Source organism: Octopus sinensis, linkage group LG8 (assembly GCF_006345805.1).
Source record: "Octopus sinensis linkage group LG8, ASM634580v1, whole genome shotgun sequence".
NCBI lineage: Eukaryota > Metazoa > Mollusca > Cephalopoda > Octopoda > Octopodidae > Octopus > Octopus sinensis.
Window position 1 is genome coordinate 74788682 of NC_043004.1, and position 24911 is coordinate 74813592.

General features: G+C 33.9%; 1 protein-coding gene across 1 annotated transcript in view; it reads left to right on the forward strand.

Moving 5' to 3' along the window:
• The window catches only part of LOC118764585 (galaxin-like), a 97779-nt gene that overhangs the window by 69388 nt on the left and 3480 nt on the right, over positions 1-24911 (forward strand). Inside the window, exons 2-3 of the transcript XR_005000402.1 lie at positions 15534-15698; positions 19910-19931. The gene's annotated coding sequence lies outside the window, so the exon portion shown is untranslated. The remainder of the gene's footprint in view (positions 1-15533; positions 15699-19909; positions 19932-24911) is intronic.

The following is a 24911-nucleotide window of genomic DNA, read 5'->3' on the forward strand; positions in this document are numbered from 1 at the left end:
CAAATTGGCAGGAATTTTTTTTAAATTCACAGCGAGCATCATGTCTGCTCCAAGGAGCTATATGGCCCTTTTTATTCCAATAGGATACTTTATTACTGGAAAAATCGATTATTAAATCATATGTGGCACACATAGCAAACCGATTTGTGTTTAAACACAAACCATAGACTGTCTAGGGGACGCAACTCGACCTTTTTAACTCTCTTACACTCTCAAATAAATATCAAACAGCTATCGATGATTCACCCCAACCAATTCCTATCAGGAAAAAATTACATTCGAGACTTTACCCCCAACATCTCCACTTCTGCTAATAGCTGCTGCAGCCGCAAGTTATTCGAATACATTTTTTGTTTAGACTTTCTTTATAACTACCACCCCAAACGTTTTAACCTTAATTTTTGACGTACCCTAAGGCCCTCGGACGCTACTTGCAACTATTGGTTTTTATAAGCCGCTTTTGTCGTGTGCACCAAAAAACCTTTTCCATTCGTTTGTTCAGTTTGGTCACTTTTCACTTTTTCGTTGTTGTCACTCACATTGCTGCCCGCTTTTTTGCCGTTTTGGTACATTTTTATACATTTTGGGATACTTACCCCACGTGTTCCTTTTTATTACAACTTTTGCCAAACTCATTGTTTCCACCAAAATACTACTTACTCCACGTGTTCCTTTATATTACACACCTTTGCCAACACATTGCTATCCACCAAATGCCATCCAAGAAGAGAAGGACCCTCTCAGCCCTCGGACGACCAAGGCATCGGCTACTAGGGCTTGAAGAGCACGCAAGACCCCGAGGAAACCGCCTTGCGCCTCTCGCAAAAAGCTTAAATCCCAAGGCCAAACGCTATAAGTTGCTGGGTTACATTTGGGGCGAACAGTGCTTCGCCCACGGTTCTACGTGGGCTGTTCACGCGTTGGGAGGCGCAATGATGTTTTAATGTTTTCGCCCAAAGGGCCGCTAGGAACATCGTATACACAGAAGTATTCGAGTGAAGAGAAGACATTGCAACCTACACATGCGCCTTCGTTCCCTAGAGGGAAAGGACTAGATCGGGATTAGTCGTTGCCTACTAGGGGCTCTTACATACCTGGGCAACGCTGGGCTATGCTGCTATTATATACATAAATCGGATTTGCATGCTAGAAATAAGGGCCAAACCACACATTTGTCACATATGCACACAGGGTGAAAGCGAGGAAATGAGAAAATTAGACCAACTTACCATTTTACAATTTAAAAATTGCAAAAGAATTGCAAATCTATCCATATCACGTGATTTCATGCTTTATGATAATAACTATCATTTAGTACTCGTTCAGTGCATAACACCGTATAGAAGGCCAGAATTATCCTCTCACCATGTGTGTATATAACCGTTTGAATGCCGTGGCAACTTCCAAAATCGATCGGAAGAATAACAATTATAAATACATGAAGATCTTTTATTAATAAAAAATAATAATAATAGTGATATGTGGCAACATGCATACATCCATATAGGAAAAATTATTTTAATTTAAAAATCGGGTAACAAAAATAGTACGTGTCAATGCTAGAAAATAAGAGTCAAAGCAATCAAACTACTTATATATCCTATATAGTATATAGTATAATATATATATATATTATATAATATGTGGTCTAGTATAATACGGTTGGTTATAAATAACGATCAGAAGTTACCACATTAGTTTCAATGCATCACGCCTGCAATTACACTTGGTACTCTGTCATAGTAGTGCGTTCTGGATATGAAATTAAACTTCATCATGTTGTGAGATCAAGTTCGGTAGTTCTGGCAGAGTGGGGAGCATGAAATCACCCTTAAGTATCATTACTCCCAGGTTCATTCTGACCCGGTATGATAATATCTGTCGGGGTCATATCTAAATGTTATATTACTGGGACGGAAGAGCCTACCGTGGGAGAAGGCAGCTTTTCTAGAAGATACTCTGACATAACACTTGTAGACAGTTAGTTCCAGTCATGTTTTAATGCTTGTCACTGGAACCTACTATGGTAACCGGGACAACACAAGGAGGTACTGAAAAGTTCCTGGCTTTTGGTAAAAGAAAATACAGTAGGATCAGTTAATTCTGATTTTATTCAATACCTTCCGCTCTCAGATTCACACTTTCGTTGCAGCAGTCCTTAAGTTTTCTAAGTCCTGTAAAGAAACTGGGAAGGTTGGGGATTGCAACCAGGTCTTCGCGATACACTTAAAACCAGGAACTTTTCACCATCTCCTCACTGCAAAAGTGTTGTATAAGTTTTTCTTAAGGTTAGGGTTAGGGGTATCTCACTATCATTTCATTTCTTGATCCCTTCTGTATTTTATATAGTCTTATGGCGATAGACATCCACGCACTTGCAATGATGAAAGTAAATCAGAACAACCAGGCCGAGTGTGAGACGATTATCATCAACAAGATGAAGCAATCCAAAATGAAGCTTCAAAGATTACACGAATCACATACGATATTGAAGTGCATTTGAGATTACAATTCCAACGGAAACTTAGATTATGCTGAGATGTTTAGGCCCATCTATATGAATTTTGGCTTAACATACACATCTTCGGATGTTTTGTGTACCCACTTCGTCTCAACAAATAATCCTCAAACAATGTTTGTCAAACGTTTCGTTACTTTTCTCTCGAATTTCTCTCTTCCCTCTTTCTTCACATCTCACAAGCTCTGCTACCACGATTCTTTTACACTTATCCTTCAATCATTCATTCTCTAGTTTTCATCGCATTGAATAGTTTTCTAATGAAATACAACACACAGTGCGTATCAACACACATACTGAGCACTTGTGAGTACATTTAAGATGACAGTCTAACATGTATAGGCACAGATACAAAGAGAGATGCTGAGTGAGTGAGAAGAAAATGTATTTTATAAGTAATAATTTTCCTGTTTACATAGAGCTCGTGTAGGAGCATGGCATGTTGGTTGGTATGTTAATCTAAACATTATAAGATCGTCATTTCGATCCCTGGACTGTTGTTTTGCTGAGTCTTTATTACATATTTTTCATCTTGCGTTGGTGGAATGACCTCTCACACCCCATCTACCAGTTCGTCGCTGTTCCTCTGGATAATGTGTGGTAGGCCAAGAGATTGTCTGTGTTTCTTGCTGACTATAGAGATGTCTAAATCTAGTAGCAAAATCATCTTACATGTCCCATGTCACACTCTCCTACGCGTGGCATATACTCTCCCTCCTCATTATCCTGTTAATTGATTATGGAAATTTATTACAATCAGGTTAATCATATAAGTAATGTTAATTAAAGTTAATTAAATGTTTAGTATTTTAATCATGTTTCTAATTATATGTTGAAGGATATGCACAGTTCTGATTTATGATTTAGAACAAGATTTTCCAGCTGCACTAGTTCTTATCCGCTCTAACAATTGAACAAAAAAAACCCAAATGCAACAGAATAATTGTGATATGTAAATTTAGCATGTTGCTTACAATACTTCGTAGATAACTCTGGTGTTTTAATTTCGAACAATACATTACTGGTTGTTAATGCATGTGTTATTTGCAGTGTCCTTGAAGTGGCCAATTTTGATTACGGTTTCAAATGAGGTTAAATTGTACGTGGACAGGTTTTAATTTTCAAAAATATCTTATGGCTTACTCCAAAGATATTCTATTTAAACAATAGAATATTGAATTTTTTTAATCAGATACATTTATTAAATGGAATCACTAACAACTCAAAGAAATGAAATAGACAACATTATAAATGACGTTGAATAGTCGGTAATAATTACGTATATCTATAAAACAGTCCTTGGACGAAAATTGTATGCACATTTTGCTTTGACGGTAGTAGCTGTTGTAACTACATCACGGAGGCCAATAAGGGATCAATGTTAAACGATTTTTTTCTTTAGTTTCGTACCAAAAAGAAAAAAAATTTAAACCTCCAGCGCAAACTTCAAACAACTCGTCGACACTTTTATAACTGCTTTTGCATATGCAATATAACGAAGCAGGGGGAGAAGTAGTTATACACAACGCACTACTATTACACGAGACTCAAAGCTCTATACCGAAAGCTCTCAGTGAACGGTTACCAACACGAACTTCTGACCACTCGACAGTTGTCTGTTTAACATTAATGTCCAGTCCACTTTTAATCACACTGGGGTGGTCGCAATCATTCGAGAACAAAAAATGATCTAGTATAAATACATAAATGTGTTTGTGCTTGCGCTTGCGTGCGAGTGTGGTAAGGAGAAAACTTACTCAGCTTACATAAAGCCAAAATATTAGAGGAGAGAAAGTGATGCAAATTTTTGTAATAAACTGCATCTGCTAACATTATGAAGTAACTCCGAGCCCTTGGAAGCAATATTATCGATAATGGCCGAAAATTGCGCTTGACACACTGGCGATAACTGAAGAGGAGTCGGTTACCTCCTCTGTTTCCTGTTTATCTGTGTATCTAGTATACGTTCGTATGTTAATTTATTACAATTTTTTTCATTATACACACACACGCACTTCTGTATACATCATAACATTTCTGTTATGATTCCTGATGGAATTCATTTGACTCATCTTGTTCTACAATGAACAGGGCTTACCTCTCTTGCGACTGTTTTTCAAAGTAAAACGTGTAATATACTCCAATGTTTGTTTTCTTGGAGTCAGAAATAGAAGTCAATAATTCTCTTACATTCTTATGCCATCTAAAGGCTACAATAGGCGGCTGAGGAAATATCTGCTTGAAACGAGATTTTTTTGCCACATGCTGGTAACTTTCATGCAACACTTTTGCACAATAACTCTGTCACCATTCAGCCTCCAGAAAACTTGACTTTTGTGTACAAAAATTCAACGCTAGTTTTTGAAAAACTAGATGTAAATTTTAAGTTGGACTTAAAGCCACAATTTCTAGCATAACAGTCACAAAAATGCAAGAAGTCCATTAAACTATCCTGTGATCCTTCCCAGACAAAACATACGTTGTCAATGAACCGTACCAGAGTATTGGTTCATGACCATGAAGGTATTTGAATGTCTTCAGTAACTGTGTCTCGAATTTCGTCATGAAGACATTAACGAAATTAAATGCCATGGGGTACCCTTGGCGCAACCCTTCGTGTGTTGGTAAACGCTTTGTCTAAACTTCATTGTGTTACTTTCTAACACAAGCCTCAATAATCTACATAGAAAATTTGAGGGAATAATTTTGTTTGACCGCTTTCGAAGCATCCATGCATGCTTCTGCCCTTCATTGTGGTCAATATTGGGATATAAGGAAGAAACATCCATGTTTCTCGAAACGGCCTCGGTGCTTAAAAAAGGAAGAAACATCTATGTTTCTCGACGGACCCTCGGTGCTTAAAAAAGTGTGATTGTTCTTAACTTACCATCGAAAATCACATTAAGTATATATTAGGACGAATTGACCTGGGGATGAATTCATCAATGACGAATTGACCGAGGACAAATTAAGCAGAGACGAAATAATTGGGAGCGAATTGTCCTAGCACCCTTCAAAATATGCGTTAGAAAATATAATTATATTGAATTAATTATTTGGAAGAAGGCAGTCTGGGTCAAATGCTTCTGTTGGCTGTCTCCACACGTATACTTAGCCGGTGGTCAGACATAAGGTAAAGGATGACTCGTCCGAGAAAGTAATTCTTCCACTGCTCTAGGGACCAAACGCTTTGCAACGTTTGTTTTGAAAACAAGGTTTCTGATTGCAGCCCGCACGTGAAACCCGGCGTTGCGCAGCTCCCGGAGAACAGTTTTGTGGAAACTGGGTCTGAGGTAGTCCTTAAGCTCTGCAGTAATTTGGGGAGCTGTATTTGTGATCCTTTCAAACAATTTGCATTTTCTTCCGGAGTTTGTTTCGAAGGAGGTTCTTCCCCTTTTCTCAAAGGCGTCATTACTTTCGAGACAGTACTTCTTGATACACAAAACGTTTCGGCTGTTTTCGTTACGCTAGCGCCTGCCTATACGAGCATCAACAATTTGATCTCTTTGAAAGTTCGATAGATTTGTTCATTTTAATGAACTTTAATTACTTTTTCTGATGATATCTGAAAAGAAACTACAATTTTAGCAAAGCATATTAAACAACGCTAACAATAAATAAAATAATCATTAAAATAAACAAGTTTTTGACGGTTTTATAGATATTTCAGAATTATGAATCTAGATGCTAGGTGTTTCCATTATTTGTCCAACCCTGAATATATACGTATAAGCATGTATAAGGTGTGTATGTATATATATGTGTGTATATGTGTATGTATATACACACATACATTTGTATAATTGTATGTATATGTATGATTACTATATTTAGTGAATTATTTAGAAATATTTATTCATAATCAATAATTATTAAGTAATATGATGCTAAAGATTTATTACTCTAAAGTATATTGTGAGTAAATTAATCTATAACAACCGTTATTTAATTTCCATCACAATATATTATAATTCTATATTAGCTATAATTATTTTAAATAGTTTGCAGGATACAGGATTTTAATTTGCTAATAATTATAATTATAATATAAATTTATTCTATATTTTACTTTTATTTTATAGATGCATTATTGATCTGAATATATATCCAAGTATATATGTACATATATATGTATCAGAATATACGCATGTATCGGAGCAGCTACAGAAACAACCAAGTTGAGAAGCGTCAGCGGCGAAAGAAAAACACAGAAATGCCGAGCGCCGAGTTACCCTCTTGGTATGCAAGTAATGTGCAAAGAAGAAGATGCAAGAAGGGGAGCCCCTGATATGTTCGATTAAGTGACCTCTAAGCTAAATTGACCGTCTGCATAGACGAAAAGGGCCAATTATTATTGCATGTATGTATGTATGTATGTATGTGTATGTATGTATGTATGTATGTATGTGTGTGTGTGTGTGGGTGTGTGTGTGGTGTGTGTGTGTGTGTGTGTATTTAAGTGTGGGACTTCAAATAATATGGCTTCTCCCTAGTTTTCTAGGGATTCTTTTGTAGTCCATGTTGATTTGTTTTGCAAATACATAAATATATATATATGCTTATACATTCGTGTTCTCTTATTTCTCTCTATATATCCTTATATATTATTTTACTGTTTACCCGTAGATGAATAGAGTATTATTATTATAATAACCCGTATTTTTTAATAATATGAAAGATGGAAGGGATAATTATCATTTCCCTATAGTATTTAAATATTTAAAAAAAATATTTTTAAAATATTGTTCCTTGTATTTTAAAATTCTAATGCGTTAAGATATATTTAGATTAAAATACTTAATAGTATACAAGTATATTTTATGACCGTTATTTTTATTTTCATATTTTATTTATTATCTTCTTTATGGCTTGCTTTTGTTTTTATTTATTGACGTTCACATTAGATAACATAAATATATTTAAATTCAGTCTTATCTTGGCTCTGTGAATCCTTATATATCAAAATTACGCTGAAGAGATTATTTTAATTTTATTATGGGTAAGTATCGAAACAATTGTATATCTCTATTTTCTATTCCTTTTTATAAATTTAATATAACCATGTGATTTGTAAGGATTTAATCTATAAGTATTCGGTATTTAACATGGAGTCAGTGAAGATTGGTGGTTACAGCCTTATTTTTTCCTCCTACACACACAACACACACACATACTATATATATAAATATATATATATATATATATATATATATATATATGCATACATACACACAAAACATGTATATATATATATAAGCATATAAGTATATATAAACATATATATATGTACATATATAAAAATATATATAGGTCCATATATGTGCCTATATATATATATATATATATATAATATATATATATAGATAATATATATATATATATATATACTATATATATATATATATATAACTATATAGATATACATATATATATAATACATAGCGGCATTATGTACACTTTGGTTCTCTTATATGCCAGTACATACATGCCATACATACATACATCGTACATACAATACATCCAATACATAATACATACAAACATTACATACATACATACATACATATATATATATATATAGATATAATATATTATATATATTACATAGCGGCATATGTACACTTTGTTCTATTATATGTCAGTACTACATGCATACATCATAACATACGTACATACATACATACATAACATACATACATACATACATACAGACATACAACATACATACATACATACAACACACCACATCATGCACAGAAAGATTGATGAATAAAATATGGAAAGGACATAAACGTATGTTAAAGTATATACACAAGCATACATCTGTGTATACATATATTCATGCAGAAATGCATTCATATATACACGTACACGTGCATACGAATATAGATACGAACATAGATGCGTACATACATAACTAAATACATTCATACACATACAAGCGTTATGTGTGTGTGTATGCGCGTGTGTTTTTTACATGTTAACACAAAACGCTGTTAAATATTCATGATGTCTTTATTTTCAGTATTGATTCGTTTCACACAAATCCATATGCACATTGCTAAGTTTCAATTCAAAACCAGCTAAGTAACATGGGACTTTGAATGTTGAATTGTTTTCCTTAGTTATGATGCATAAATTAGTATTTCTTCGCTTTAGTGTGAGAATATTGCCATAAAGTTGCAGTTTTTGTTACAAGGTCGACTATACCTTTTTATTCTTCGGCTTCGAAAAAGTATCATTATCAATTTCTCCTGGGCTCGTAAACACATAGAAGGGGAAATTCTTTGTTTCTAGTTCCTTTGGCTCCGCTTTTTTTGTGTTGTTCCTCATTTCTTTTTCAATCCATTGATTCTCCTTGAAAAGCTGATTTAGAATGGTGTTGTTTTGGTACCGGAATAGGTGGTTTGCTAGTTTTATCTTCCTTCTGTAAACTTTTCCTGTCTTCAATAGATAAATGGTCTTCCCATGCATCTTTGATGGAATACATTAGTGTTTTGTTTTGCATCTTTGATGGAATACATTAGTGTTTTTTTTATGGTGCTCTTCCTTGTCTAAATGGCATATAAAAAGCTGTTGGGAGAACCTTTTATTATAAATTTGCATCTTGCGGTTTAGCCGATGGTGGTAAATGACCAGATATTGTTGATTCTCTGGATACGGTTGCCCCTTGGCCAGTTCCATTGGTACCATCGGTCTCAATAATGCTTTGGTAACAGATCATGCTATTCGGATATATGAATCTCTCTTTATATCTCTTATAATTCGATATTTTATAATTGATTTTTATGATTGTTGTTGTTCAACGGTCATCAAATTTAAAGTTTCATTATTTCGCTCTTCTCCATATTAACTCTCAGACTGATATTTCCAGCTTTGTTCCATGGTACTGAATTTCAAATGGGTGATCGACATATCAAAGGAAAATGATGACATAATTTAATCAACAGTACCAACATTATCCTTGTCTACGCTGAAATCATTACGACTGTTATGCGCATGCAGGAGGCATGTAATATAGAGTAATTTTGCCCGAAATCTCTCTGTATCTCTCTCTCTCTCTCTCTCAGAAAAATAATTATAGCGTTTACAATTGACATGTCAGATCTTATTAACTATGTTTAAAAGGAATGGTATTTCCACTTAAAAGAACGACAATAGAATATATATATATGCATTATTTGCCAAACAATTACTAATATTGTAATACTAATTCCCATTGTCACTATTTTCTTTTTCTCCAAAACTTATTCTGTCGGTATCTTTTGCCGAACCGCTAAGTTACGGCGGCGTAAACACACCAGCATCGATTGTCAAGCGATGATAGGGAGACAAACTCAGACGCACACATGCATATATATATTATATATATAAATAAATGAAAGAATGGAGTCGAACGACGATTTAACAAAATTCCTTTATTCTCGACATATGTTTCGAAGACTGCATATTCTCAATTCCGAAGGAATAAAGGGTGCATTATGCCGCCTCTCATCAGGAAAAAACAAGGAACTTATGTCAGCATCATGATGAACAAAAACTTTTAGATGAATGCCCACACGGAGTCCATGGTGATAATGAGTGTTTCTTTAAAATATTCCGTTATAAGCAGTGACGTCAAAATTGGTTGGATGGAGGAGATTCTAAAGAGTTCAAAAGTTCAAAAATGGTTGGAATGGGAAAGTTCTGAGAATAGGAGGGTGACAGAGTGCAAGTCGTATGAATGGTGGTGCGTTGTTGTTTGCTTTTGCTAATGAGATTGAGTGCCTATGTGTGTGTATGTATATAACTGCATTCGTGTCTATGTGTGTTCGTGATTGTGTGTGTGGGGGGATAAATGTCAAATACATCTTGTGGTGAAGTGACAGTTTTGTGTCTGTGTGTTTGATTGTGCTTATGATAGAGAGAGGGAGAGAGAGAGAGGGGGAGAGGTAGAGAGACAGGTAGAACATACCCCAACGAGTTTGGCAGTAGCTCTCCATGTAACTGAGTATAAAAAATATTTTTCCATGGCGTTGTTGTAGAAGTGGAACCACATTATTAAATTCAAGGAGGTTAACTATATTATTCCTCATTCATATGAGTGGAAGGTGTGCTTCCTCCAGTGCATGCACCTATAGGATTTTTCTACCATTGTGTTTACTAAAGAGAATATAGTATATAGAAAAGTTCGGAATTACAGACGGCACAATATTTTCTGGGGTATGTTCAACCTTTGTCTCTCTACCTCTCCCACTCTCTCTCTCTCTCTCTCTCTCTCCCTCTCTCTATCATAAGCACAATCAAGCACACAGACACAAAACTGTCACTTCACCACTAGATGTATTTGACATTTATCCCCCCCCCACACACACAATCACGAACACACATACACACACATAGACACGAATGCAGTTATATACATACACACACATAGGCACTCAATCTCATTAGCAAAAGCAAACAACAACGCACCACCATTCATACGACTTGCACTCTGTCACCCTCCTATTCTTAGAACTTTCCCATTCCAACCATTTTTGAACTTTTGAACTCTTTAGAATCTTCTCCATCCAACCAATTTTGACGTCACTGCTTATAACGAATATTTTAAAGAAACACTCATTATCACTATGGACTCCGTGTGGGCATTCATCTAAAAGTTTTTGTTCATCATGATGCTGACATAAGTTCCTTGTTTTTCCTGATGAGAAGGTGGCATAATGCACCCTTTATTCCTTCGGAATTGAGAATATGCAGTCTTCGAAACATATGTCGAGAATAAAGGAATTTTGTTAAATCGTCGTTCGACTCCATTCTTTCATTTATTTATAGTAAAAAAAAACACACAAATTTCCACACGAAAGCACGTGATTTCTGCCCTTGGCATGTAGCTTCAACCGTGATTTCTGACGTAAATTTGCTACCCGGGTATCGGTTAACCGAATTATCCATACTAGGATAATTCATTCAACTACTTAAACATTATATATATATACATATATATATATATATATATATATATATATATATATATATATATATATATATATATATATATATATATAACGACGGGCTTCTTTCAGTTTACGTCTACCACATTCACTCAGAAGGCTTTGGTTGGCGCGAGGCTATAGTAGAAATACTTGCCGAAGGTGCCACGCAGTGGTACTGAACCCGGAACCATGTGGTTGATAAGCAAGCTACTTACCACACAGTCAGTCATTCTTTACCTATGAATCCATTGAATTCCTAATTTATTTTACTCGTGTGGGTCGCACATAGCCATTCGATGTATATAAAATCGTATTATATTTTTATAACTAAATATTATCTGGATATATTAGAACATTTATTAAAATATTTTGTATATTGTAGATGTATCACCAATTTCTTGCACACAAACTTTAATAAGTAAATTCTTTGGAAAATGAATGCTCACTAATAAAAGGAGTCACATATATTATAAGGAAGTGTTTATTAAAAGAAGATAATACTTTAGTGCTGCTTTATGTGGAACGGACCTTGCGGTTGGTGCTGCTCTGCTAGTTTTGCAATATACGGCTTCAACGTTGTCAATGAGAATCAAAGATCACCTCTTTCTACAATTTAGAGGCGTTTATGGGCATTTTACAGTAATTTAGTGACACAAGGTAAGGTGAAGGAAAAGCAGTAAAGTACACCTTCGCTTCCTCCATACATTATGTTTCCCACCGTTAAATCTTGTCTGAAATATTTCATCACTCAGCAGTTCAATGCGATTCTCCTGCAAACAGATGACTACATCAGTACATCACCAAAATTAACTTCAAAAGGAAGTGTCACCCAAAGCGATATACTTAACTTGAGCTGGTTACTAAATCGAGCATTAACTTCAAAAAGAAGTGTCACCCAAATCGAGCTTATTTATCATCATGCAAGTTTTTTTTAATGTTCTGCTTACATTACAAGTTAATCATCGTTCGGAACCTGCTCGTTGATTCCAAACTAGAAAACTGTAATTATGCCCGACGTACAATATTCATTTTGTAGAGCTGTACCCTAGAAAAGCAGTAATTGCTCCTTTGGAGGATCTAAGATCAGAGTCTTCTCCTTGAAGCAGTTTAGTAAGCAAAATCTATTTCATGAAATTTATCTCATAAGTAAAATACATCACATTTAGCTGCAACAATTTGTTGGTCGAGATGGTCGTTAACCAGAAATCTTGAATAAAACATATAATGCGACGGAATCTTGGAATAGCTGTTCCATATAACAGAATTTCTTTTGTTTTTGCCAAATGTTTGAAAATTGTTTCCTATAACACATTTCAAAATAAAAGAGGAAGCTTGGCATAAAAATTAATCCATCATTTTAAACGTCTCAAGCGTACCTTCAGGAAAGCAGCAAATGCTAAAAATCTTTTCCTTCTCCTTATTTTTGCATTGTGTAGTATATACCACATTTTGAAACATATGCAATCCGTACTTTTGGGAAGTAAAACTTCGAAACCCATTCTTTATTTTGCGTTTCACGATTAAAATCCCGAAAACAAAACCGGGGAAATTACGATTTATGCATGATGGGTATTTTTTTACAAGTGTTTCAAAATGTGGGAATGTAACATGAGGGAAAATAATAAATAAATAAAATAATTCCAGTGGTGATTGGTATTCGGAAGATCCAGTGAGAGGATTGGTGGACATTAGAAAACACGAAATACAATACTTATTTATTATTTTTTTTTTGGAAAAAGTCACTCCGCGAATGTTTTGAAATGCGTGTACTACAAACATGAGAGAATTCAGATATCTCCCCCTCCTCCCACGCACATTTAACTCCAGTTTATGTAAGACAACTATTCCGAAAATCCAACAAAGTATTTAATTAAATGTCTTTAAAATCCATAATAATAGTCTCTAAAAGTTAGATTTGAAAAATGTCGAAAACTAAAAAAAATAATTCGAGCTGATTAAATGGCGTATTGTGATTAGAACTCTACAACACAAGTAATATTATATACTTCTTAAGAAATTCCAACAATTAAAAAATTATGGCATATTGTTTTATATTTATAATGGCATTGTTATTTTGTTTTCTACTCAGGGCATAAGACCCGGAATTTTTGGGAAGGGTGCCAATCTATTAAATCGACCCCAGTGGTTCTTAACTTATTGACCCCAAATGGATAAGGGGCAAAGTCGATCTCGTCGGAATTTGGGCTCAGAACGTAAAGACAGACGAATTACCTATTTCTTTACTACCCACAAGGGGCTCAACACAGAGGAGACAAACAAGGACAGACATAGGTATTAAGTCGATTATATCGACCCAGTGCGTAATTGGTACTTATTTATCGACCCGAAAGGATGAAAGGCAAAGTTGACCCGGCGGAATTTGAACTCAGAACGTAACGCCAGACGAAATACGGCTACACATTTCGCCCGGCATGCTAACGTTTCTGCCAGCTCACCGCCTTTAATGGTAGTGTTACTTTAATCAATTTATGAGTCTATAATTTCAAGCCTATATTGATTTCGAACTTTAGCACAAGGCCAGAAATTATGCAGGGGTGGCAGGAATAAGTTCGATTACATCGACCTCAGTGTTCGATTCGTGCTTATTGTATCGACACCGAAGGGACGAAAGGAAAAATCGACCTTGGAGGAACTCGAACTTAAATCGTAAAGACGGACGAAACGCTGCTAAGTATTTTACCCGAATTTCAAAATATTCTCTGGTGATTTGAAGACTGCGACTAGTTTAGAGGGCAGTGAACTCTGTTCTTTGTAATCAATGCCAAACGTTCGTGTGTTTATATGTGTGTGTAGGTTTGTGTTGTGTGTGTGTAATTGAATATTTACGACGACGTATGGGAATATATATATATATATATATATATATATATATATATATATATATATACATGTATACAGAACATATATATATATGTGTATATATATACTTTTTGTACACGGACATAGATGTATATATACTGTGATAGATTTTAAGTAACGTTCATCGTGTTATTTTCAATCTTTGTTTATAAGACAGGGCCTTGTAACAGATGCTAGAAGTGATTTAGAACATCCTGTTGGAACATTAATCGGTTGTTTTCTAACGACGCTATTGTGCACGAATGCACGCCGTATCAGATTGAATATTCCAGTAGATAATAAACGTTCAGTGTGTGAGTGTATGCGTATATATATTCTTTTAAATTTTGTTGTTACTGCTGTTTGCAGCATCATTGTTGTTGACTTTCTTTATGCTCACTATTATTTCTTTCACTTTTCTCGGGAATTCCCTGGGGAATTTTCTGCTCAGCTTCATAGATAAATGTTTGGGGGACTTTAAATTATCTATTCTTTGTCTTTGTTTTGAAAAGAAAGTAATAAATAAATTAGGAAAGACAGGATTTCTAACAACATTTTTCAGGACGTTTTTTAAACAGGTTTCTAAACCTGGAAGAGCACCATTGGAATGTTAGAAGACTAGAAATCCACTCTGGAAACTACTGGTCTAAAGTACACTGGCTCCCCAATTTACTATATTGCACCCGTGGGTCCCTAAAAATCTAACATGTACCCCGGTTGAAACCCTTCGTCTAAGCGGTCTTTTATTTTATTATTTTCAAATTTGTTTATAGAACGGGGACTCTTAACAGATGCTAGTACATCCTATTGTAATATATTTGATAGTTTTCTAACGACGCTATTGTGCACAAATGCATGTAGTATCGTACTGAAATATTTGTTCTAGTATATAGTAAACGTTTAAAAATTTACAAACTTAAGATATTTTTCATTTTAAAGGGAGGATTTCTTCTATTGACTCCTCTGTGTAGAAAAATTACCCAAGATACAATAGTATTTCTATCAGGTGTTACAAAACGTGGTGATTTCAGACGCCACTAATCCAGTTTGCTTTAATGTAAACAATTAATGCTTCCACAAACAAAAGCATATGATTAAAAATAACTTTCAGACATTCGTATTTCGGATGATCTTTGTCAGTCTTAATTTGCATCTTTTGTTTTCTTAATTATTTTCGTGAGATATTCCCATCACACTCGTTTTGCAATTTGTTTCAATTGTTCACCAAATGTATAAATACCGACGCTAAAGCCTTCCCGGATCAGTTTTTGATCTGGCAATTGACCAAAAGACGACCATGATGCAAAGAACATTAACCATCTTCGCTCTCCTGCTGTTTGTAACAGGTAAGAAACACCATACAATTATTTGCATTCCATTTACAACTTCTTTTTCACATTAATTTAGTGCTATTGTGTTGTAGTCAGGACTTGGTGGATTGAGAAAATGTTCATAATACTGTGGTATTTAGTTAAAGGCTTTTTTTATGTTCCTCGTTTGATAAGGGCCAACTGATGAGTGAAAATGGGGTCGATGATATAAAATCAAGACTTATCCCTTTCCTTCACGTATGAAATCTTGTGCGTATTGTATGAAATTATCATTTTGGTTGAGTCAGTAAAAGTCTCACAATATGATTACCAACAGTCAGTCTATTAATTTGTGATCAATTCTCGCCGAAATCAACTTTGTCTTTTTATATTTATAATAGATAAAATTAATTTCAGATCAAGAACTGAGATAGATTTCGTCGAGTTTCACCTGGCACCGACACATCTGACTGTGTAATAAATTAACGCTCAGAGGCTTGGTAGAGTCAGTGAATACGATTACATGAGATATTTAGTTAATTTGATTCAGCCTTGAAAGTTTCTCTGCTCTGAAAATTAGCAAAGTTGACGCTTGGAGGCTTAATACTAGAGATGCGGAATTTTGGATGCATTCATTTCAAATCTACTTATTAGTAACTGCATTTTTCCTTCGAGTTAACCTGACGTTTGATAATTTAAAGAAAACATCAGAAGTAACTTTTAAGCGACTTTCCTTGAAAATGGATAAGGTTTTGCATTATAATGTTATGAAGCACCTGCAGAAAAACAGCTTAGCCCCCCCAAAACATTAATGCTGAATATAGGGCAGCTGAATTTGTGAGGGGAAGAGAGATTCTTGAATATAACCCAAGATATGGACAATCTGCAACTACCAAAACCAAGAAAACATTGATCGTGCTCACCACATGGTGAAGGACGACAGGCAATTGACTATAAGTCAAACAACCAATGCGATTAGCGTATCCCGTGCGAGTTGAGAACATTCTACACAATGGACTTGGCTTGCTCGTTTGTGCCAGTCTTCTGACAACTCATCTAAAGCGAACGCACTTATCACATCACGAGAATATCTGACATTTAGACAGATCCAGCTGGTTTCCTTAAACGTTTCCTAACATATGTTGAGAATTGGCTTCATCACTTTGAGCTAGAAACAAAGAGACAATCCGTGAAGTGGAAACACCTACCCTCACCTGCTCCAAAGAAGGCCAAGGTTGTTTCATCAGCAGAGAAAATAATGGCCTCATGTTTTTGTAGGGGTAGATAAAAAAGGTATTTCGTTTATTGATAATCTTCGAAAGGATCCCATTGTCAATGCAGAGTATTACACGAAATTGCTGTTGCAGTTACGAAAAGCTACCAGGAACAAACGTCCAGGGAAACTGACGAAAGAGATGTTGTTTCATCCAGCACAGAAGTATTGCGGCTGTGAACTGTTTGATCACCTTCCAAATTCCCCTGATTTGGCCCTGTTTGACTATCAACTGTTCCCTATGTAAAAACACTTCACTGGGAACTAGTGTGGAGTGGAAGCACTCCGTCGGTTACGACGACGAGGGTCTCGGTTGATCCGAATCAACAGAACAGCCTGCTCGTGAAATTAACGTGTAAGTGGCTGAGCACTCCACAGACACGTGTACCCTTAACGTAGTTCTCGGGGATATTCAGCGTGACACAGAGAGTGACAAGGCCGGCCCTTTGAAATACAGGTACAACAGAAACAGGAAGTAAGAGTGAGAGAAAGTTGTGGTGAAAGAGTACAGCAGGGATCACCACCATCCCCTGCCGGAGACTCGTGGAGCTTTAGGTGTTTTCGCTCAATAAACACTCACAACGCCCGGTCTGGGAATCGAAACCGCGAGTCCGCTGCCCTAACCACTGGGCCATTGCGCCTCCACTACTGGGAACTAGTACTGCAGTGATATTGACGCCTTGTCTCTTGTCGCTACTAGTTACTTTTGAAATCTTCTTTGAATTACTTGGAATGAAACAATGCAATTATTAATAAGTGGGGTTAAAATTAATGCAGGCAACACTTCACTGCTCTAGTATCACTCCTTCATCGTTTGCCTATGAACTTTTCAGCCCACCCTCGTCGCAAATTTGTTCTAAATGACCATTCTCCGTTGAAAACTGTATTTTTCCAATTATAGAAACGTACGAATATCCTATACGTATATATATATATATATATATATATATATATATATATATATATATATATATATATATATATTATATATATATATATATATATATATATATATATAGATAGAGAGAGAGAGAGAGAGAAATAGAAAGGGTAAAGTCACATTTCGGTCTTGAATGAACGTGGAATTGCATATATGTATATGTATTTACATGTATTTATGCATTATATATACATGCGCGTGTCTCTTTCTATGCGTGCTTTTGTCTACACTTCCTCTCTGTACACTTCTGAGTTACTAATATTTCCAACAGCTTCCGTATATTCTATGTCACGGCTCCCTATAAAACATCTTATATTCGCAGGTAATTTCGAATAAGGGAGCTTACCTGATACTCTTGTAGAAAGTCATTAAGTTTTTTTGTCAACATTTTAATCCTTATTTTCGCCTTCACGCTTAGCATTAAGCAAAATATATATTTCACAAATTCCGCTATTTTGGAAGGCATTCAGCTTATTTCTATTACAAATCTATGGATAATCCTGTACCGAATCAATACGTGAGTTATTTAGTTAGGATAAAGAGAATACAGTTTAGTCATTTTTTTTTTTGTGTCATACATTGAAATATCAAAATATTTGAGTTCAAATTATGTCAACTCTATGACACATTTTAACTTTTATGATAAAGTTGAAAAGTCGAACAAGTTTTGACAATGGTTGTGTCCCTGCTACAGTTAAATAGTTTTTTATAAATACGGCTGGTGACATATTTGGTGTATACATTTTTGTCACATCTATATCCACATCTATATTATTTCAGAAGACTAGCCAGAGTCGACTTAGCGTTTCATCCTTTCGGAGTCGATAAATCAAGTACCAGTTACGCACTAGGGTCAATGTAATCTAATTAATCCCTTCTCCCAGAGATTATGTTTCTTTTCCGTTCATGCAAACTATTAACTTCGACTGAATACGCTTATATTCATACACGCACACATACACACGCACACGCACGTACACATACACGCGCACACAAATACACACAGACAAATATATATATGTGTGTGTGTGTGTGTGTATATATATATATATATATATATATATATATATATATATATATATACACATAAATATATATAATACATATATATGTATATGTATGTATATATTATATATAAATATATATATGCATATCTATTATATAAAATCCGTTCTGTCTGTCTGTCTGTGTGTCTTCTAGGATCTCGGGCGTCCTCCATCCGATTGCGCTCAAATTTGATATGTAGATACCGAGGGTATTAGGGCATGTATAAGTCTTGAAAATTTTACAAAAATCAATTCCAGGAGAGAATGCGATCGATAAAGCCATGAGAACGTGCATTTGTACGCGCAAGTACATCAGCTGTTGCGATCGATACTACGCGTACGCGAGAAAATCCACGTGCAGTTTGCGCAAAAAAAAGGCCGGCTGGCTTGAAATAATGCCACAAAATGGGACGGTCAGACAAGTAGTTTTGAGAAAATTTGGTTTAAGTGTTTGACAACTCAGCACCGTCCATTGGACGTGGGGCGTTTTGCTCGTACATACATATGTATGTATGAATGTGTGTACATAAGGCTGGATGAATGTATATACATATGTAGATACAGGTTTGAGAGAAAACAAATTTACTTTCTATACGCACAATATATGAAAGTAGATTTCAAATTTAATTTTTTTATAAAAGGATGGGAATTAATAGAGATCTTATGTATGGATATTTGGTCAAGCGACTTTTTCTTGTTTCCCAATTTTTCAACATATGTGTTATAAGGTTTACCTGATAACATGTTCGAATGAATTGCTGAAGATTGCAAACAATGCTTATATTTAACCTGCATACATTTTTGGACGTTCAGTTGTGTGTGAATTAACTTTTCTAAGAGAATTTTTCGTATGATTTAAATATATATTATATAGGTTTTTAATGTGATAAATAATTTCTAATTGAATGGCTTTTATTTTCTGAATGTGTTCGTATTTGTGTATAATAGGCATACCTGTACTCATTTCGATTATTTTCTTCTATTACAGCAGTACAGTCTTACTATCCATGGTACAGGTGTTATAATGAACACTATAATCCATATACGCATTACTGTTGTAACAATGTAGTTCACCCGAAAACGAATAGTTTAAATGCCTGTTGTAATGGTATTACACCATACAACGCTCAGTTTCATGGATGTTGTGCAGGAACACTAATCCCTTGGTGGAAAAATACGTGTTGTGTTCGCCACCCGTGGTGGAATTTCGAATACTTAACGTGCTGAGATAAATCCAAACTACATATTAGTTCATTCTGATTCTGTAATTGTCCAAGAATGTAATGCAACAAATAGCTCGATCCTGTCTCGGTAATTCAATCACGTATATAGTTACCTTCATTATATAGATTAGTAATTTTATCATGTAATAAATAGTGCTGTTATTAACGTTGTGTGCCGTTGACGCCGTCTTGAAAGCCTTATTAATGTATTAATTACATAAAATGTTATTAAAGACTTCCTTTTCTTCATGTAAATTTTTAGTTCCTTTCGTAAGACATAAATTTGTTTAAATTTTGAAAGTGACATTGTACAGAAAATTGAATAAACTAATATCATGGCAGAAATAAAATTTTGTGTGTTCTTCTCTTTCTCTTTTTCTGTTATAAGACAAATTCTAATTGAATACAAGGGTTGATAATTTATTTGTATTGCAATCGAAACATACTTTCACATCACCTTATCCTTGAAAGTCTTGTTTCACATTCCTAAATTCAATAAAACTTTGATATATTTGCAAAGTATATAATATGATGGTGTATGTATATACGTACGCGTGTATATATATATATATATATATATATATATATATATATATATATATATACATGGCCTGCACTCGCATGTACGTTTGTACACTTGTGGACTTAATATCATGTAAACCAATGTTTTTCACTTTTCATTTTATATGTATATGCCGATCTTTAATGCTTTGCATGGTACTGTAGTATTATTGTTGTTGTTGTTTTTGCTATTATGTTGCTAACCGCGTGATGCATATATTGTTTTGCTGGTATTAATGTTATTAATAATAATAATGATATTAGTAGCAATAGTGGTAATGATAATAGTAATGATGGTAATATCAATGACATTTTGTAACTTAATATAATGAACTCTTGACTTTGTATATCTGCATTTGAATATGAATATGTGTATGTTTTCTATATTGTAATATCATAATATCATAATATTATGTTGACCAACTGTAACATTGAATATAGAACATATGTATGTATATTGCTGTATATTATTATTATATGTATATATATATGTATAGGAGTATGGGTATATGCACTCATATGTATGTGTATATTATATATTATGGGTATGTACCCACTCTTGTATGGGTGTACCTCCGCTAATATTCATATTTAATTTAGTTTGTACTTCATAATCTCTGAAGAGGCCTTGGGATATTTTTTGTAAGTGTCTCATTTATTACTACATATTGACCTATCACACATGGCTAATATGAGCATAATGAGACACCCATATCTGCATGGCCGAAACAGCTGTAAGATGTAGTTTATATTTATATTTGTATTTATTTATATTCACTTATACATACTGTACTTATTGTATCATATTACTCTTTCATGTACATTGTTTTGTTCTATATTATTATGTTTGACCTTAATGTTCATATGTAGTGGTTTAATAAATTATGTGATTGGGTATTATCTGGTAGTTGATTATTGATTAAGATGTGTTTCTCCATTTTCTTTTTTTGTATTATTAATTTGTGGTAAAACATTTTACCTTTGCCCATATAATACAGTAAATGAATTAATTGCATCGCAGTTTTTAACATTTATGTATTAACTTTGTTGGGTGCTTCACTAGCAGTATATTGGATATATGTTATCCTATGGAGGGTTGCACTTACAACCCCTATCTCAATTTGTGTATATATATATATATATAATTATATATATGTATATATATTCATACATACATACATACATACATACATACATACGTACGTATGTATATATATATATATATAAACACATATATATATATTATATATACATATATACATATATATATATATGTTTGTTTGTGTGTGTGTTGAAAGAAAGAAAACGGACAAAAATGGGAGTATGAATAATTTATTTGTATGAAATAAAGATGTTGAATATTTTTATATAATAACAATACAAATAAATTATAAGTTGTAAAGCTCAAAGAGAAAGGGCAGATGCGAAAAACCTACATATATGTTTCGGTTCATATCCGTATGTGAGACTTAATTCTAAGCATTTGGTTATATGCTAAGAATTGGTATCATTTTCTGGTATATGGGACAGAACCTCTTCGGGGTTTTATGAGCTTATAGAACAAATGTTAACATATTTCTTGAAAGGATGCATACAAAATAGTAACAAATTTAAAAAGTTAGATCCAATATATAATGCCAATATGTCTAGCTAGTGAGTTATAGATATTAGTCAAGATGCAATACAGTAAACAAAGTAAATAAAAATGATATAAACATAATGGTAAAGAAAGATTTTAAAATGAATAATAAAAATAAATTAATGAAAAATATAAATGTATGTAAAACATATATATTTCTTTATTGCCCACAAGGGGCTAAACATAGAGGGGACAAACAAGGACAGAAAAAGGGATTAAGTAGATTACATCGACCCCAGTGCGTAACTGGTACTTTATTTATCGACCCCGAAAGGATGAAGGCAAAGTCGACCTCGGCGGATTTTTAACTCAGAACGTAGCGACAGACGAAATACTGCTAAGCATTTCGCCCGGCGTGCTAACGTTTCTGCCAGCTCGCCGCCTTATATGTAAAATATATATAGTATAAAATTGAGATAAAAGAAAAGAATATTTAAATATGCAAGAGAGGAATTATACAATAAAATAAAATAAAAGATAAGATAGATCGTAAAAATTATTAATCAACTGCTAGAGATGAATTATTTTCATTGCTTTGGTAAAAGATACAATTCAGGAAAATTGTAGCTGAGAAGCGTTCACATTATTATGTGTCATATTTTTAATCAAGTATAGATAAAGGTCTAAAAAAATTGACCATTAAGTTATATATCGTTTAAGCCTTATTTATCAACCGTGAGTCAGATATGAATATATGAAAAGTATATATTCAAATTAATGTGTTTACACATTGGCACATGCATACATATATTTACTTACGTGCGCATACACATATATAAATACCTATATAAACATATATATGTACATATGCATACACATGTACAAATATATACATATATACTCGCACATACAAGCGTATATCAACACATACTACATAGCTATTCTTATATATATATATAAACTCTTTGTCAAACATATATATTTTTATTAAATATTTGTTATCAGCAAAGTTAAGTTTTTAAGGTTATGGTAGGGGGAGTTTAATACTTAGGATTATATGGTTAAGATGTCAGAAAAAGGAAAGCTGAACGAGGGTGAGAAGAGGAACAAATAAACTATAAAATAATGAACTAAAGGTAGTAGAATATGGGGGAGCATGTATTTGGGTATATGTTATAAAGTAGTATAATATATTTGTAATTATTAATTATTAACTATATAAATATGTAAATTGGAGATTATTTCATAAAAAGAAGGAATAACATATTACGTAATATGAAGAAAACCAGCGTGTCTATATTTATGTATTATGGTCGATTCTTTACGAAGAGTATTGATATTTAAAGATAAGTAAACGAATATGAATTATATTATAATTTACTTTACTATGGAAAAATAAGAAATAAATAATAGATATGCAATAAATGTATAGGTAAAGGCGGCGAGCTGGCAGAAACGTTAGCACGCCGGGCGAAATGCTTAGCGATATTTCGTCTGTCGCTACGTTCTAAGTTCAAATTCCGCCGAGGTCGACTTTGCCTTTCATCCTTTCGGGGTCGATGAATTAAGTACCAGTTGCGTACTGAGGTCGATCTAATCGACTTTTCCCCTTCCCCAAAATTTCGGGCCTTGTGCCGAGAGCAAAAAAGAATAAATATATAGGTATGGGAATGTTACTTTCATATATTACGAAAGAAATAGGATTGAATGATTATTGGAATAAAACGATATATATATATAACCAATTGTGCATATGTTAGAAATATATGTTATTAATAAGTATATTTAGGCATGATATTATGTAATTACATAATGCATAAAATTATAGATATAAATTCTGGCTCTAATAAGGATTTAATTAATTCAGTTTCAAATTTAGTAAAGTATTAATGGTTAATCAGGAACCTAACAATAAGTGATATTAATAATTACAGAATGATTAATGATGTTTATAAAATATATATTTAGGAGTGTGTAGGCATGGGGAGAATTTCTCAACTCTCTCGTTTAATAATTTATTATTAGAAAAAGAATATTATAGCGCTCCGATGTGCAGACTTGACAATTTTTATCTGGAGGATGGCAAGAATTTGCAAAACATATAATCTCCTATATACGGATTTTCGTATATGACTCCGTAGAACCAAGATAGAAAACGTACTTACCTTCAGCTTCAACTATAGCTTAGTATACTAAATTCTTCCGTTTGCAATGATTATTAAATTAACATTGTCCGTTAAGCCTACAATCGCAAAACTTACTCGGTTTGCCACTAGAATTTGCAGGTGGGTTAAGGGCAGTAATCTTCCCTTGATTGCTTTTATTAGAACATTGTGAATCGAGAATAAGTGGTACATTTTTCTATGAGGAAGAATAAGCTTACGTTTAGCATAAACATTATCTACTTTTGAAGACGAATTATGGAAACCACTAAGAAATATCAAATTCGTGAAGAACCAACTCAGAGATCAACACCAGCGGAAATTAAGTTCAATAATTTTGGATTTAAACTCTAAACGAGCTATATTGGTTTAATCTGACAAAATAGGAAATATATATGATTTGAACATTGATGTATATCATGATCTACTTAGGAAGGAAATCACCAAAAAGTACACGATAGTTTC